Source organism: Onychomys torridus, chromosome 13, assembly GCF_903995425.1.
Source record: "Onychomys torridus chromosome 13, mOncTor1.1, whole genome shotgun sequence".
Taxonomy (NCBI): domain Eukaryota; kingdom Metazoa; phylum Chordata; class Mammalia; order Rodentia; family Cricetidae; genus Onychomys; species Onychomys torridus.
In genome coordinates, this window is record NC_050455.1 from 26,785,820 (window position 1) to 26,802,684 (window position 16,865).

At 41.4% G+C, this 16,865-nt stretch overlaps 2 pseudogenes; both read left to right on the forward strand.

Annotated features, from left to right (window-relative positions):
- The first annotated feature begins 1,324 nt into the window (after positions 1-1,324).
- Positions 1,325-9,338, forward strand: LOC118594967 (annotated as a pseudogene).
- A 1,073-nt stretch (positions 9,339-10,411) lies between these two features.
- Positions 10,412-13,473, forward strand: LOC118594749 (annotated as a pseudogene).
- The last annotated feature ends 3,392 nt before the right edge of the window (positions 13,474-16,865 follow it).

Here is a 16,865-nt window from a genome sequence, read left to right on the forward strand (position 1 = left end):
GAAACATACGTTAGTTTATGGTTTGTTTCTGAGATTGGAGGAATGTTGATTTTAATTGCTGTAACAAATCAAATCCTCATAAATTTATTGCTATGTTAGCCACACATGGCTTTAATTTTCCTTCTGTCCTTTTGGCCCTATACATTCAACCCATCTTGTGCGTTGTTTTACTTGAAATAAAGTTCCAAACCCTAAAAGCTGAACATTTACCTCATAAAAAGGCCAATTCAGATGCCAAGAATCTGGTGCAATCATTGTTACATCTTCCCCTATGTCTACTAGACCTTCAATTACAAAGTCATTTATTCATATTCTTAACTTTGGTCTTTGATCATTTATAGAAGTGTCTTAAAATATTTGATTTATGATTTCTCCTGAAAATTTTGTCTTATCTTCTAAAGCTGTTCGATCATCCAGAGCACTATTTTTTAAAACAATAGTCATTAGGTTTTTTAATTAGTCTGTGGAGGAGTTTTACCCATAGTGACAGGGAATTATTGAACCAAATTTGACATAGGGTCCTTTAGAGGCCTCCCAAGGTGTTTCCCAATGGCAAATGGTTATCTTGTCTGTCTCTCGTTGCTCTTCATTGGTATGATGGTGGCCTTTGCCACACCTTCTCCATATTTCAGAAGTCAGAGGCCTTCTGATTGTATTCTTCCTAGAAAAAAATGTTTCTGGGAATGCCTGCCTACAATCCCTTTTAAGGGATTTCCCCAGCCCCCATTTTGTTTTGTTGTCTAGGTTCTGCTAATAGGAGTGTTAACTGTGAACTTTTATATAGCTGTACACTTAAGATCTGTGTCCTTTCTAGACATATATTACACTTCAAAACAAAAGTAATTTGTGTAAAATTCAAATACATTCCCATTGTCATTAATTTATTGATTTTCATAAAATTGTAAGGCACAAAGGCATTTTTTTTACATATTCCAGAATTATTTTTAAAAAATTTATATGTCCTGTTTTAAAATTTTTTTTCACTGAGAATTACCTCAGCAAACTTTTATTTAGAACTCACAGCAGCTAAGAGATATGTAACTTAAAATGACTGTGATATGTAGAATCAGGAACAGGAAAAGAGTGGTGGAGCAGCTGGTGGCTGGCAGCCTGGTCAGGAGCAGACCTCTGGGGCTGGCAGTGACCCATAGAACAGAAGACAGAGCTTGATGAGAAGGCTAGTGGAGTAAGAGCCTGAAACATAGGAGAAGCAGATCAGGAGTGCAGGAGCCCTTTTGTACACCATCAGCATTGTACAACAACAACAATATTGCTGTACAGAGACCTGCAGCCTCAGCATTGAACAAAGCAACTGGGCTGATAGATGTTTTTGCTGCTCTGTAAGATTTGCTTTGAGTATTTCAACACTGCAATGAAAATCCCCAGTGCTCTTCCATCTGTTGTTCTCTGTGTACAGGAAAAGTTTGGGCCTATAAAACTCAGTGCCCAGCCTGTTGTGTGGCAGTCACAGAAGCAGACCTAAGAAACAGTTGCCTTTTATATGAACTGGCAAAAACCACAAATATTGCATGAACTCACCTTGGGCAGTTTTAGAGTCATCATTCACAACTCCTGTGTCTTCAACCTCAAAGGAAGGTGTTCTCAAAGTACATGCTGTTGAAGCCATCAAACATTCTTCCTACCAAACAAGGAAGCAGGTTGGTGGACAAGTTCTTTTTATCAGAGGTCTTCATTGGAGTAGCTGGGAAAATACAATAACAGGAAATTCAACCCTCAAACAGGGCCAAGCACTTCTGCAGAGACTAAAGAGATTTATTTTGTAGGAAAGACGTCTCTTAGTTCCTTAGACGCTAACTGTCCTTTGTCTCCCTTTATATCTCCCCTGGAACTGGATGGACACTACAGTGGCTGGCCCTGTTTGTGGGGTCAACATTCCTGAAAGTCTCATTCAAAAGCAGCTGGACAGTTGCTTATCACATCAAGAAAAGAAGCCTTAGAAGTTTTGCTCACAAAAGGTAGCTGCACTGCCCCAGTTTCCAGACAATAGGGAAGACTCCTATGAGCAGGCTCTGCCATCAAAACCCCCATCAGACCCCACAATGTACAAGAGCCACACCCTCTCCCAAACCTACCCATCCCCTGCAATCCCCGGGGCTTCCTAAGACACAGAATCAACCAGCTCTGATTGGACCAAGAGCCCTGATAAGACCAAGAGTGGCTCTCTGAGAAACAGAACCAGCCAGCTCGGATTGGACCAAGAGAAGCTCCATGAAACATGGTGTCTGCTGGCTCTAATTAGACAAAGAGCTACAATTGGACCCAGAGTGGCCCTCTGAGACACAGACGCAGATAGCACAGATTGGACCAAGAGCAGCTCGCTCAGACACAGACACCTCTTTCACATAGTGCAGGAAGGGGTGGGTAGATGCCAATGCAAAAATACATGCAACAACATAAAGAGCAATATGGTATCATTAGAATCTAGCAGTTCTATAATAGTAAGACCTGAAAACCACAACATAGAAGAAGCAAAAGAAAGTGACTTTAAGTATAACTTTATGAAGATGATAGAGGCCTTTAAAGAGGAAATAAAACATTCCCTTGAAGAAATTGAGGGAAAAAACAAACAAAACATTGGAATAAATCAATAAATCCCTTAAGAGAAGCCAAGAAAAGCATGAAAAAGCAATTAAATGGGTGAAGGAAACAGTTCAAGACCTAAAAATCGGAATAGAAACAATGAAGAAGACACAAACCAAGAGAATGCTGGAAATAGAAAATCAGAGTAAATGGACAGGAACTACAGATGTAAGCATAACCAACAGAATACAAGAGATTGAAGAGAGAATCTCAGGTGTAGATGATACAATAGAGGAAATATATTCATCAACCAAAGCCAGAAAATTCATAACATAAAACTTCCAGCAGGGCAGTGGTGGTGCACGCCTTTAATCCCAGCACTTGGGAGGCAGAGGCAGGCAGATCTCTGTGAGTTCAAGACCAGCCTGGTCTACCAAATGAGTTCCAGGAAAGGCACAAAGCTACACAGAGAAACCCTGTCTTGAAAAAAAGAAAAAAACTTCCAGGAAATCTGGGACACCATGAAAAGGCCAAACCTAAGAATAATAGGGATTGAAGGAGGAGGAGAATACCAACTCAAAGGCACAGAAAATGTATTCAACAAAAACATGGAAGAAAACTTTCCCAACTTAAAAAAAGGAAATACCTATGAAGATACAAGGAGCTTATAGAACACCAAATAGACTAGAACCCCCCAAAAGTGCCCTCACCACATAATAATTAAATGACTAAACATACAGAATAAAGGAATAATATTAAGAGTAGCAAAGGAAAAGGCCAAGACTTATAAAGGCAGACTCATCAGAATAACACCCAACTTCTCAATGTAGACTCAGAAAGCCAGAAAGTCCTGGGCAGATGTAATACAGATGCAAAGATACCATGGATGCCAGCCCAGACTACAATAATTAGCAAAACTTTCAATCACCATAGATGGAGTAAAATAGACATTGCAAGACAAAACCAGATTTGAACAATATCTATCCACAAATCCAGCCCTACAGAAAGTACTAGAAGGAAAACTCCAACCTAAGGAAGTCAGATGCACCCACGAAAACAGGCAATAGATAACTGCACAGCAGCAAATCTCGAAGAAGGGAAATATACACATACTACCACCAAAAGACAGCAGGAATTAACAATCACTGGTCATTAATACCTCTTAATATCAATGGACTCAATTCACCTATAAAAAGACACAGGCTAACAGAATAGATATGAAAACAGGACCCATCCTTCTGTTGCATACAAGAAACACACCTCAACTTCAAAGACAGACACTACCTCAGAGTAAAAGGCTTGGAAAAGACTTTCCAATCAAATGGACTTAAGAAGCAAGCTGGTGTAACTATCCTAAAATCTAACAAAATAGACTTCAAACTAAAATCAGTCAAAAAGAGATGGAGAAGGACACTACATATTCATCACAGGAAAAATCCACCAAGATGAAGGCTCAGTTCTGAATTTATGCCCCAAATACAAGGGCAGCCACATATGTAAAAGAAACATTACTAAAGCTTAAATCACACATCAAACCCCACACATTAGTAGTGGTAGACTTTAACACCTAGCTCTCACCAATGGACAGATCTGCCAGACAGAAACTTAACAGAGAAATAATGGATCTAACAGATGTTATGACTCAAATAGACTTAATAGATATCTACAGAATATTCAACCCCAACACAAAAGAATATACCTTCTTCTCAGTACCACATGGAACCTTCTCTAAAATTGATTACATACTTGGTCACAAAGCAAATCTCAACAGATACAAAAAAAAAGCTGGATAACCTCTTGTATTTTATCAGACTACCATGGCTTAAATTTAGATTTCAACAACAATAAAAATTACAAAACTCCCACAATCGAATGGAAACTGAATAATGCTCAACCGAATCACCAATAGGTCAAGGAAGAAATAAAGAAAGAAATTAAAGATTTCCTAGACTTCAATGAAAATGAATGTACAACATACCCAAACTTACGGGACACTATGAAAGCAGTGCTAAGAGGAAAATTCATAGTTAAATGCTCACATAAAGAAGTTGGAGAAATCTCACACTAGTGACTTCACAGCACACATTAAAGCTCTGGAACAAAAAGAAACAAGCTCAACCAGGAGAAATAGATTGACAGTAAATAAAATAGAAACAAAGAGAGCAATACAAAGAATCAATGAAATAAAGAATTGGTTCTTTGAGAAAATCAACAAGATAGACAAACCCTTACCCAAACTAACCAAAAGGCAGAGAGAGAACATCCAAATTAACAAAATCAAAAATGAAAAGGGAGACAAACAACAGACAACAAGGAAATACAGAGAATCATCGTGTCTTACTTCAAAAATCTGTACTTCATAAAATTGTTCAATCTACAAGAAATGGGCAATTTTCTGGATAGGTACCACATACCAAAATTAATTCAAGACCAGATAAACAATTTAAATATACCTATAACCCCTAAGGAAATAGAAACGGTCATTAAAAGTCTCCCAACCAAAAAAAGCCCAGAACCATATGGTTTCAGTGCAGAATTCCTTCCTCTTCTTCTCCTTCTCCTTTCTCCTTTCTCCTTCTCCTTCTCCTCTTTATCCTCCTCCTCCTCCTTCCTCCTCCTCCTCCTTCTCCTCCTCCTCCTCCTCCTCCTTCTTCCTCCTTCAGGTTTTCAAGACAGGGTTTCTCTGCGTAGCTTTGCACATTTCCTGGAACTCACTCTGTAGCCCAGGCTGGTCTCAAACTCACAGAGATCTGCCTGGCTCTGCCTCCCGAGTGCTTGGATTAAAGGCATGTGCCACCAACGCCTGGCCCCAGAATTTCAAAGAAGAGCTAATAGCAATACTCTTCAAATTGTTCCACAAATAGAAACAGAAGAAATATTCCCAAACTCTTTTTATAAGGCTACAGTTATCCTGATACCCAAACCACACAAAAATGCAACAAAAAAGATAATTACTTGTGGGGTGTTTACCCACCAACCCCACAGCTCCCCAGAGTTTTCTTGAGTGTGAGCAGCAGGAAATATTAGATAGAGGGATTTATAGCATGGAGATAAAAAGATAGAAAATAAAGGATAGCCTCGAGAGGGACTGGAACCTATTCCAACGGGCCCTGACTGTCTCTAACCCAGGGTATTTAGGGAGCACTTAACAAAAGACCTCCTCCCCAGTACAGCCAAGTGCAGACCATTTCAGACACCTCTATGCGGACCTGCTGGGTAAAGCCACAAGGAACCCAAAAATGGGCTCCCACAGTTACTGACCAATCTCCCTCATGAACATTGATGCAAAAATACTCAATAAAATATTGGCAAAATGAATCCAAGAACACATCAAAAAATTTACCCACCATGACCGAGTAGGCTTTATCACAGAGATGCAAGGATGGTTCAACATATGAAAATCTGTAAATATAATATACCATATAAACAATCTGAAAGAAAAAAAATATGATCATCTCATTAGATGCTAAAAAAGCCTTTGACAAAATCCAACACCACTTCATGATAAAGGTCTTGGAGAGATCAGTAATACAAGGAACATACCTAAACATAATAAAGTCAATTTACAGCAAGCTGACAGCCAACATCAAATTAAATGGAGAGAAACTCAAAATGATTCCACTAAAATCAGGAACAACACTCTCCCCATATCTATTCAATATAGTACTCAAAGTCCTAGCTAGAAAAATAAGACAACAAAAGGAGATCAAGGGGATACAAATTGAAAAGGAAGAAGTCAAACTTTCACTATTTGCAGATGATATGATGGTATACATAAGTGACCCCAAAAATTCTACCAGGTAACTCCTATGGCTGATAAACACCTTCAGTACTATGGCAGGATATAAGATTAATTCAAACAAATTAGAAGCTCTCCTGTATACAAATGATAAATGAGCTGAGAGAGAAATCAGAGAAATATATATCACTCTTTACAATAGCAACAAATAATATAAAATACCTTGGGGGTAACTCTAGCTAAGCAAGTGAAAGACTTGTGTGACAAGAACTTTAAGTCTCTGAAGAAAGAAATTGAAGAAGATATCAGAAAATGGAAAGATCTCCCATGCTCATGGATAGGTAGGATTAACATAGTAAAAACAGGAATCTTACCAAAAGCATTGTACAGATTCAATGCAATCCCCATCAAAATCCCAACACAGTTTTTCACAGACTTGGAAAGAACAATACTCAACTTCATGTGTAACAACAAAAAGACCCAGGATAGCTGAAACAATTCTGTACAATAAAGCCACCTCTGGAGGCATCACCATACTTGACCTCAAGCTCTCTTATAGAGCTGCAGTAATATAAACAGCTTGGTATTGGCATAAAAACCAACATGTGGACCAATGGAATAGAATTGAAGACCCTGACATTAATCCACACACCTATGAACAACTGAATTTTGACAAAGAAGACAAAACTGTAAAATGGAAAAAAGGAAGCATCTTCAACAAATGGTGCTGGCATAACTGGATGTCAACATGTAGAAGTTTGCAAATAGTTCTATATCTGTCACCATGAACAAAGCTTAAGTCCAAGTGGATCAAAGACCTCAACATAAAACTGATTACACTGAACCCAATAGAAGAGAAATTAGGAAGTAATCTTGAACATATTGGCACAAGAGACTACTTCCTAAATACAACATCAGTAGCACAGATACTGTGAGCAACAATTAATTAATGGGACCTCCTGAAACTGAGAAGAATTTGTAAGGCAAAGGACATGGTAAATAAGACAAAATGACAGCCTACAGAATAGGAAAAGATCTTCACCAACCCTACATCTGACAGAGGACTGATCTCCAAAATATATAAAGAATTCAAGAAACTAGATATCAAAATAACAAACAATTAAAAAATGGGCTATGCAGCTTAACAGAGAATTCTCAGCAGAAGAATCTCAAATGGCCAAAAGACATTTAAGGAATTGCTCAATATCCTTAGTCGTCAGGGAGATGCAAAGCAGAATGACTCTGAGATACCTTCTTACACCTATCAGAATAGCTAGGATCAAAAGCACTGCAGACAGCTTATGTTGGAGAGGATGTGGAGCAAGGGGAACACTCCTGCACTGTTGGCAGGAGTGCAAACTTGTACAGCCACTCTGGAAATCAGTACGGTGGCTTCTCAGAAAATTGGGAATCAATCTTCCTCAAGTCCCAGCCATACCACTCTTGGGCATATACCCAAAGAATGATCAACCATACCACAAGGACACATGCTCAACTATGTTCATAGCATCATTATTTGTAATAGCCAGAACCTGGAAAAAACCTAGATGCACCTCAACCAAAGAGTGTATTAAGGAAATGTGGTGCATATACACAATGGAGTACTACTCAGCAGTAAAAAAAAAAATGACATTATGAAATTTGCAAGCAAATGAGTGGAACTAGAAAATATCTTCCCAAGTGAGGTAACCCAGGTTCAGAAGGACAAACATGGTATGTACTCACTCATAGGTGGATACTAGCTGTAAAGCAAAGGATAACCAGACTACAATGCACAGCTCCAAAGAAGCTAGCTAACAAGGAAGACCCAAAGAAGGATACATGGATCACCCTGTGAAGTGGAAATAGAGATCTCCATGAGGGAACTGGGCATAAAACAGGGGCAATGGAGGATAGTGATTGGGAATGAGAACATAAGGGAACAGGATGGTTGAGCTAGAACAGGGATGGAGTTGGAGAACAATGAAAGAGATACCATGATAAAGGGAGACTTCATGGGGATAGGAAGAAACTGGGTGCTAAGGAAGTTCCCAGGAATCTACAAGGATGATCCCAGCTTAGACTGTTAGCAATAGTGGAGAGGGTGCCTGAACTGGCTTGCCCCAGTAGTCAGATCAGTGAATACCCTGCCATCATAGAGCCTTTCTCTAGTAATTGATGGAGGTAGATGCAGAGATCCACAGCCAAACACCAGGCTGAGCTCCAGGAGTCCTATCGAAGAGAGAGAAGGGGGATTCCATGAGCAAGAAACATCAAGATCATGGTGGGAAAACCTACAGAGACAAACAAACCAAACCAGTGAACTCATGAAATTTAGACCAAAATCTGTGAAGCTTCCATGGGACTGGTCTAGGCCTTCTGCATAAGTGAGACAGTTGTGTAGCTTGATCTGCTTAAGGGGCCCTCTGGCATTCAGATCAGGATCCATCCTTGGTACATGAGCTGGCTTTTTTGGAGCCCACTACCTATGGTGGGACACCTTGCACAGCCTTGATGCAAGGGGAGGGGTTTGAACCTGCCTTTATTGAGTGTACCAGGCTCTACTGACTCCCCATGGGAAGACTTACCTTCTTGTAGGAGGGAATGGGGGTGTCTTGAGGGGGGAAGCCTGGAGGGGTGTGAGAAGGGAAGAGGGGATCTGTGGTTGGTATGTAAAAGGAATAAATTTTCCTTTTAAGAAAAGGTAGCTGCTGCCCCAAACTGTATATAACTTTCTCTCTGACTGTGATTTAAAGAAAAAGCTAAATGGGTAAGCATTATTTATTTAAGGAAATGAACAGCAACTTGTTAAAAAGCACCAAGATTTTGCACATGTGTACAATGCCCAGAGTGACGCTTTGCACCCCAAATCAGCAGCTGAAAAAGTGCAAGACCAGAATTGCCTCAAAGCAAGAAGACACAATGCTAGTGTCAAGACTTCACAAAAGAACAAGCAGAAAAGGAAATCGGTCAAATTCACAGTACATATTGTAAAAGGCATCAGAATGAATTCCAGTTTCTGGTAGATCAGATGAGGCCAAAAATAATACAAGAAAACTGCCCAGAATGTCAAAAATAATGGGACAAGAAGGTGGGAATATGGATTTCCCAGATGGGATCCTGGCAACAAACCACCTTTCTCAATTAAAGTCAGACTCTCCCCTCCCGCTGCCTTCAGAGACCTAGAGACCAGATGGTTCTCCTAGTTGTACTGATATTCTTCTCTCAGCAATCAGATTCATGAATCGTTCTAGTTCTGGCACTGTAAGAGATCTTCTGCCTGAGTTCATGATGCTTGTCTTTAGTACCAGCACTCGGAATCAAAGACAGGCAGATCTTTCTGAGGTTGAGGCAAGACGGGTCTATATAGTGAGTTTTAGAACAGCTGGGGCTAGACTGAAAAGTCCTGTTTCAAAGAAAACAAAAAACACTCCTAAGTCTTCTGGAAGAAAAATGGGCCTGGGAAGCATCTCACCCAAATGACCAAGACAGAGAAATAAGCCCAAGATGGTTCACCAGCTTTGCACAGTGTGTGTATAACTTAACAAGAACTCTTGCTATTTCAGAATTTCTAAAGTCCTTTTTCATTTTGTTTCCACTGGGGAACCCACTTCAAAAACAGTCTCCTTTCTCCTTCTTTACTGTAACAAGCAGAGGAAATCATTCACGGATTTTGTCCTAATTCACACACTTGTTTTAAGTGCTCATACCAGGATAACGATATCCATCAGTTACTGACAGTTGCGGACCAAGTTGAATGCATTAGTTTGTCTGTTAGACCCACCTATGTTTTACACACAGAGAATGTTTATAATTTAAAGTAATGAAATTAGTATTGTAATTTTTGAAATGTCAGGAGAATTAGTAGTTGGATTTAAGGCAATGGTCACAATAACTTTGAAACACTTGTAGATTTTTTTTTTTTGGAAATGGAACTCTCAAAGAATTGCTGTATTTTTTTCACTGGGATCAGGCAGGTCTCTAACACTTTGAATACCAGCTGTTAAACCAAAATTAAAGTGAAATAAATGGATTTTAACAAGGGGGAAAAAATGGAACACAATGAAAAAGGTACATGCAATAGTGAATAAGGACGCTTGGTGGCGCTGCAGGCTAAGCGTGTGAATAAAGGGCTCTGCAGATGGGCTGGACGCCATTATTGGGCATCAGAACTTAGATTGCTCCCTAAAAGAAGGTGGCATTCAGGCAGGATCTAGGAGAGCAATCTTCAGAGAGGGTATAGCTCCACTAGCCAGTCAGTGAGTAAAATTTAGTTCTGTTATTTCATCAAAAACACGTGAGTGGATTCTTACAAATTAAAAGACACTGCACCTTCTGGATCAAGTGTGAACAATGGAGACAGCGCTCGCAAAAAACGCGGCAGCAAAGGCAAGTCGTTTTTCTTATTATATTACTGCTTTTGAGGGAGGCTGATTCTGAGGCGATGAGATATTCCATGCCAGAAGAAATGGAGAGTGGATACTCGGTGGCTAACCTGGCAAAAGATCTGGGGTTTAGGGTGGGGGAACTAGCCACCAGAGGGGCGCGAATCCATCACAGAGGAAACAAAGAGCTCTTGCAGCTGGATGCAGAGACCGGGAATTTGCTCCTGAGGGAAAAACCAGATCGCGAGGTGTTGTGTGGGGTGACAGACCCCTGTGTGCTGCACTTCCAGCTCATCCTGGAAAACCCCTTGCAGTTCTTCCAAACTGACCTACAGCTCACAGACATAAACGACCACTCTCCAGAATTCCCTCACAGGGAAATGCTCCTAAAAATCCCTGAGAGCGCCCAGCCAGGGACTGTGTTTCCTCTGAAGGCAGCTCAGGACTCTGACATAGGGAGCAATGCTGTTCAGAACTACACAGTCAGCCCCAATCTGCATTTCCATGTGGTTACTCACAGCCGCGCTGATGGCAGCAAATACCCAGAGCTGGTGCTGGACAGAGCCCTGGACAGGGAAGAGCAGCCTGAGCTCACTTTAACCCTCACTGCTATCGATGGTGGGTCTCCGCCTAGGTCTGGGACCAGCACAGTTCGCATTGAAGTCGTGGACATCAATGATAATGCCCCCCAGTTTGTACAGTCGCTCTATGAGGTTCAGGTCCCTGAGAACAGCCCCCTCAATGCCTTAATTGTCAAGGTCTCTGCAAGGGATTTAGATGTGGGACCTTATGGGAAAGTAGCCTACTCTTTGTTTCAAGGCGGTGGAGTTTCTCAACCATTTGTAATAGACGAAGTCACAGGAGAAATTCGTCTGAGCAAACTGTTAGATTTTGAGGCAACTCGATATTATAATGTGGAAATTGCAGCCACAGATGGAGGGGGCCTTTCAGGCAAATGCACTGTGGCTGTACAGGTGTTGGATGTGAATGACAACGCCCCAGAGCTGACCATCTCCACACTCACAAGCCCTATCCCAGAAAACTCACAGGAGGCTGTAGTTGTTGTTTTCAGTGTTTTCGATTTAGATTCTGGGGACAATGGAAGGATGGTGTGTTCTATTCAGAACGAATTTCCATTTCTTTTAAAGTCTGCATTCGAGAACTACTACACTTTAGTGACAGAGGGGGCCCTGGACAGAGAGAGCAGAGGTGAGTACAACATCACCATCACAGTCACTGACATGGGCACACCCAGACTCACAACTCAGCACACCGTAACAGTGCAAGTCTCCGACATCAATGACAATGCCCCCGCCTTCACCCAAACCTCCTACACTCTGTTTGTCCAAGAGAACAACAGCCCCGCCCTGCACATAGGCACCATCAGCGCCACAGACTCAGACTCAGGCTCCAATGCACAAATCACCTACTCACTGCTGCCCACCCACGACCCACAACTGGCCCTCGACTCGCTCATCTCCATCAACGCAGAGAACGGGCAGCTGTTCGCTCTCAGGGCGCTGGACTATGAGGTCCTGCAGACCTTCGAGTTCCATGTGGGCGCCACAGACCAAGGCTCTCCTGCACTCAGCAGCCAGGCGCTGGTGCGAGTGCTGGTGCTGGACGCCAACGACAATGACCCCTTCGTGCTCTACCCGCTGCAGAACGCCTCTGCACCCTGCACAGAGCTGCTGCCCAGGGCGGCAGAGCCAGGATACCTGGTCACCAAGGTGGTGGCAGTGGACCGCGACTCTGGACAGAATGCCTGGCTGTCCTTCCAGCTGCTCAAGGCCACGGAGCCCGGGCTGTTCAGCGTGTGGGCACACAATGGCGAGGTGCGCACCTCCAGGCTGCTGAGTGAGCGCGAGGCTCCCAAGCACAGGCTGCTGCTGCTGGTCAAGGACAATGGGGATCCTCCAAGGTCTGCTAGTGTCACTCTGCATGTACTGCTGGTGGATGGCTTCTCTCAGCCCTACCTGCCTCTGCCAGAGGTGGCACGCGACCCCGCACACGACAATGAAGATTTGCTCACTCTGTACCTGGTCATCGCCTTGGCTTCTGTGTCTTCCATCTTCCTCTTGTCTGTGCTGCTGTTCGTGGGGGTGAGGCTGTGCAGGAGGGCCAGGGCGGCCTCTCTGGGTGGCTGCTCTGTGCCTGAGGGCCACTTTCCTGGTCATCTAGTGGACATCAGCGGGGCAGGAACTCTGTCCCAGAGCTACCAATATGAGGTGTGTCTCACTGGAGACTCTGGGAGCACTGATTTCAAGTTCCTCAAGCCCATTATTCCCAATAGTCTGATTCCAGACACTTATATGTTGAATAATTAAAATTATAGGTGTCATTAAGAGAAGGAGAACATAGTTATTGAAACGTCAGTGTTTTTCTGGTAATTGGCAATATTTCCCTGGGGTTTGCATTTTATTTCTATGTGGTTTTACTTCTTGTATCATCAACTAATGCTTCACCTGTCTCCTGTTTTACTAATGTAGTCTTAGTGTATGTTTTCTCTTACTCAATGGGAAGTAAAATCTTCACTCTGTTAGTGATGACTGAAATAGCTTTAAACCTCATTTAATGTAGTGAGTTGGGTGAGCAATGTAGAATCCCAAATATTTTTAAAATGTATCTATACCTGTTTCCTTGACTTCTAGGAGGTATATTAACTATATAATGTGATGGGTTTATTTTGATATTTGCCTATATACAGGTAATGTACCTTGTCCTTACTCACCCCTAATCTTCAGCCTCCCCACACTTTGATTTCACATTGCCCCTAAATACCACCAAGAATTGAAAATGTTCTACTGTGGTGTGTGTGTGTGTGTGTGTGTGTGTGTGTGTGTGTGTGTGTGTGTGTTTGTGTGTGTTGTTCCATCCATTTTCCTGAAAACAATGTACTTTCATTATTCTTTATGGATGAGTAACACTGCAGTGTGTGGTTTGGAGGTGTAGATCAGTTGGTAGGGTGCTTGCTCAGCATGAACAAATGTGCAAGCCCTGGCTTTGAGCACCAGCATCACATGGCTAGTTTAAGCTACATCTGGGTTATGTGAGACTCTGTCTCTCAAAAACAAAAACAAAACAAAACTTCATTTTGCATAAACTACATTTTCTTTATCCATCTGTTACAATAATCTTTAAGTGTTTTCTCTATAGTTAAATGAGGTGTTAAGTACAAATGAAATACCTTTTCTTTAGGAAATATAGTAATTTGCAATCCTTTTAGGAGCAACAGGTTTGACCCGTTTCTTTATTGACACCAGCTATCACTGTGTTTCTGAGACAGGGTCTTGCTTCATGCCCCTGGCTGTCCTGGAACTCACTATGCAGACCTAGTTGGCCTCAAACTCACAGAGATTTGTCTGCCTCTCTCACCCGAATATGGGGATTGAAGGCATGCACCATCATATCCAGTAGCAATTAATATTCAAGATTTTATTTTTATTCTGGCCCAAAAGTCAAAAACATAGATAAATCCACTGGATTACTTTTATGCTTTTACTCTTTATGGTTGTTAAAAGTATAGTCATAGGAATAAATTAAACATGTCATTTTCAACTACTGAGAATTCTTTCCTTTTCATATTATTTGGTGAGGTGTATAGTTAGATGCCACTTTGGTTTGTAAATTCTGAGCTGTTGTAGTAAAAACCCATGGGATAATTTTTAAAACAACTACAGTAAGGATTTGAGTCCTGTTAAGCCCTCTTGGTTACTGATACCTGTTTCTCACACATATGGTGACTTAGGAGGAAAGTATTTTCTTAGCTTACTGTCAAGGTCCTTCCAATTGTAATCTGACATGATTTAGGATTGCTCAGAACCTTGGTCAGATAATAACTTTTCATCCATATTTTGCCTCCACCATTGCAATTCAAAGATATATAAAAATGGGAATTAGAGAACTATATCATCAAGAAAGATCGACTACAACTTATAATTATAGAAGGAATGCAAACTTCAAATAATATGGTCATTTTGAATGAAATATGTCTTAGTTTTCTACTGCTGTGATAAAATACCATGACCAAGGATAAAGAGTTCTATGAAGAAGGACTCTATCAAGAAGAAAGAGTTCCCTGGGGGCTTACAGCTTCAGAGGGTGAGAGTCCATGACCATCACGGCAGAGAGTATGGCAGATGGCAGGAATGGTGCTGAAGAAGTACCTGAAAGCTTATACCTGGATCCAGGAGCAAGAGGCTAATTGGGAATGGAGGGGACTTTTGAAACCCCTAAGCATACTCCCAGGGACACCTTCTTCAACAAGGCCACACCTAATCCTTCCCAAACAGCCCCACCAACTGGGGACCAAATATGCCAATATATGAGCCTCTGGGACCATTCTCATTGAAACCACCACAGACTGTGACTTCATTGTGGAGTGCATTTTTAGCATGCTCATGGCCTTAGGTCCTACCTCCAAGACCACAAAAGAAGGGCTTTTCTTTGGGTGGTTATTTACCGAGTATTTACTCTAGTTATTGAGATTAACCATTAATCTTTGTCAACCTTGTATAGTGCAGGTTATCTAAAGTCCTTCCTTCTCATTTGTGCCACATAATAACACACATTTTTACAAATTATATATGCACGAACATGTATTTATAATTATTCAAAGACATATTGTTGAAAGTTGAAGGATGAAAAAATACCATATAGACACTAAACAAAAGAGACTTTGGAGAATAGCAAAGTCAACCACAAAATTAATTCTGAAGATCATTAAAACACCATTAAAGAGGGCTATCCTAGATGATAAAAATGAGAATCTATTTGGGAAAACATCAACTTAAACATATATGTACCTAAATATAGTACCTCAAAGTAAATGTGTTAGTTACCTTTTCTGTTGCTGTGATACAACTCCTGACCAAAGTGACTTAAGGGATAAAGGATTTATTCTGGCTCACAGTTCAATGGTGTCATCAATCCTCGGGGGATGTTCTGGAGCTTGCAGTAGCTAGTCACATTGCATTTACAGCAAGGAAGCAGAGAACAGTGAATGTTTGCATTCATTCCACTTTTTCATTTTTATGTAGTCCAGGATCCTAGTCAAAGGACTAGTGCTACCTACAATGGGCAGGTCTTCCCACCTCAATGACTCAAGATCATCCCTTAAAGACATGCCCTCGGAGGCACATGTCCCAGGTGATTCCAGATCTTATCAAGGTAACAACAGAGATCACCCATCAAAACAAATGAAACAAAATTCAACACAAACAGTTTTTAATTTTGATTAATTTGATTGGGGGTAAAAACACAACAACACCTACAGAATTAATGAGGCACACCTTTGGGTGTGTCTGTGAGGGTATGTCCAGAGATTTTTAACTGAGGAGATATGGCATACCCTAAACATGTTGGGACCATTCCATGGGGTGGGGTCCAAGACTGAATAAGAAAAGAAGAAAATGAGCTGAGCACCAGCAGACATATTCCTCTGCTCCTTGACTTTAGATGCAGTGTGACCAGCCATTCCATGCTCCCACTGTCTTGCCTTCCCCATCACAATGAATTGTATTCCCTCAAATGCTGAGTCAAAATAAACCCTTTTTTCACTAAGTATTTTTTACAGCAGTAGGAAAAATAACTAATTCAATAACTGAGACTTGAAAACCAACTCTAGGTTCTGTGAGATGGCTTGGTGTGTGGAACCAAAATAAGACCAAAATGCTTTTACCCTAAAACTAAGGCCTAAGATTTCTCCTTTTAGGTATAGGCCATGAGTTACTGAAACCAGCCAGTCAAGATTCCAGAAACCAGGAAGTGTAAAAGTACAGAGTCACAAAGTAGTCAGGAGGTAATGACTGATGGACTATGGAATATCCTCTCCCTGGTTCCCTAGGCAACTGTTTGACCAAAGAATGTTCCAATCCTGGTTTCCAGGGTAACTGACCATAGAAATGTCCCCACCTGAGGGAAGCCAATGAGAAATGGTGGTGGGCAACCACCCCCTTAGAAGTAAGATTAAGCCATGATTTCTAGAAAGTCCCTAGAATCGAGCCAATCAGAATTGTACCTGTACTAGCACCCCTAAATGATGTAATCTCATGGTTTTTGCCTTTAAAAACTGAGCTTGCAGAGAGGCTGGCACTTTCTCCAGCCTCCACTGTGTTGGATCTGCTGGAAGAAGTCCCTGCCTAGGCTTGTATTGCTTTTGGATACCCCAAATTAAACCTTGCTTTTGCATTCCAGCATGCTGTCTTTTGTGGTCTCTTTGG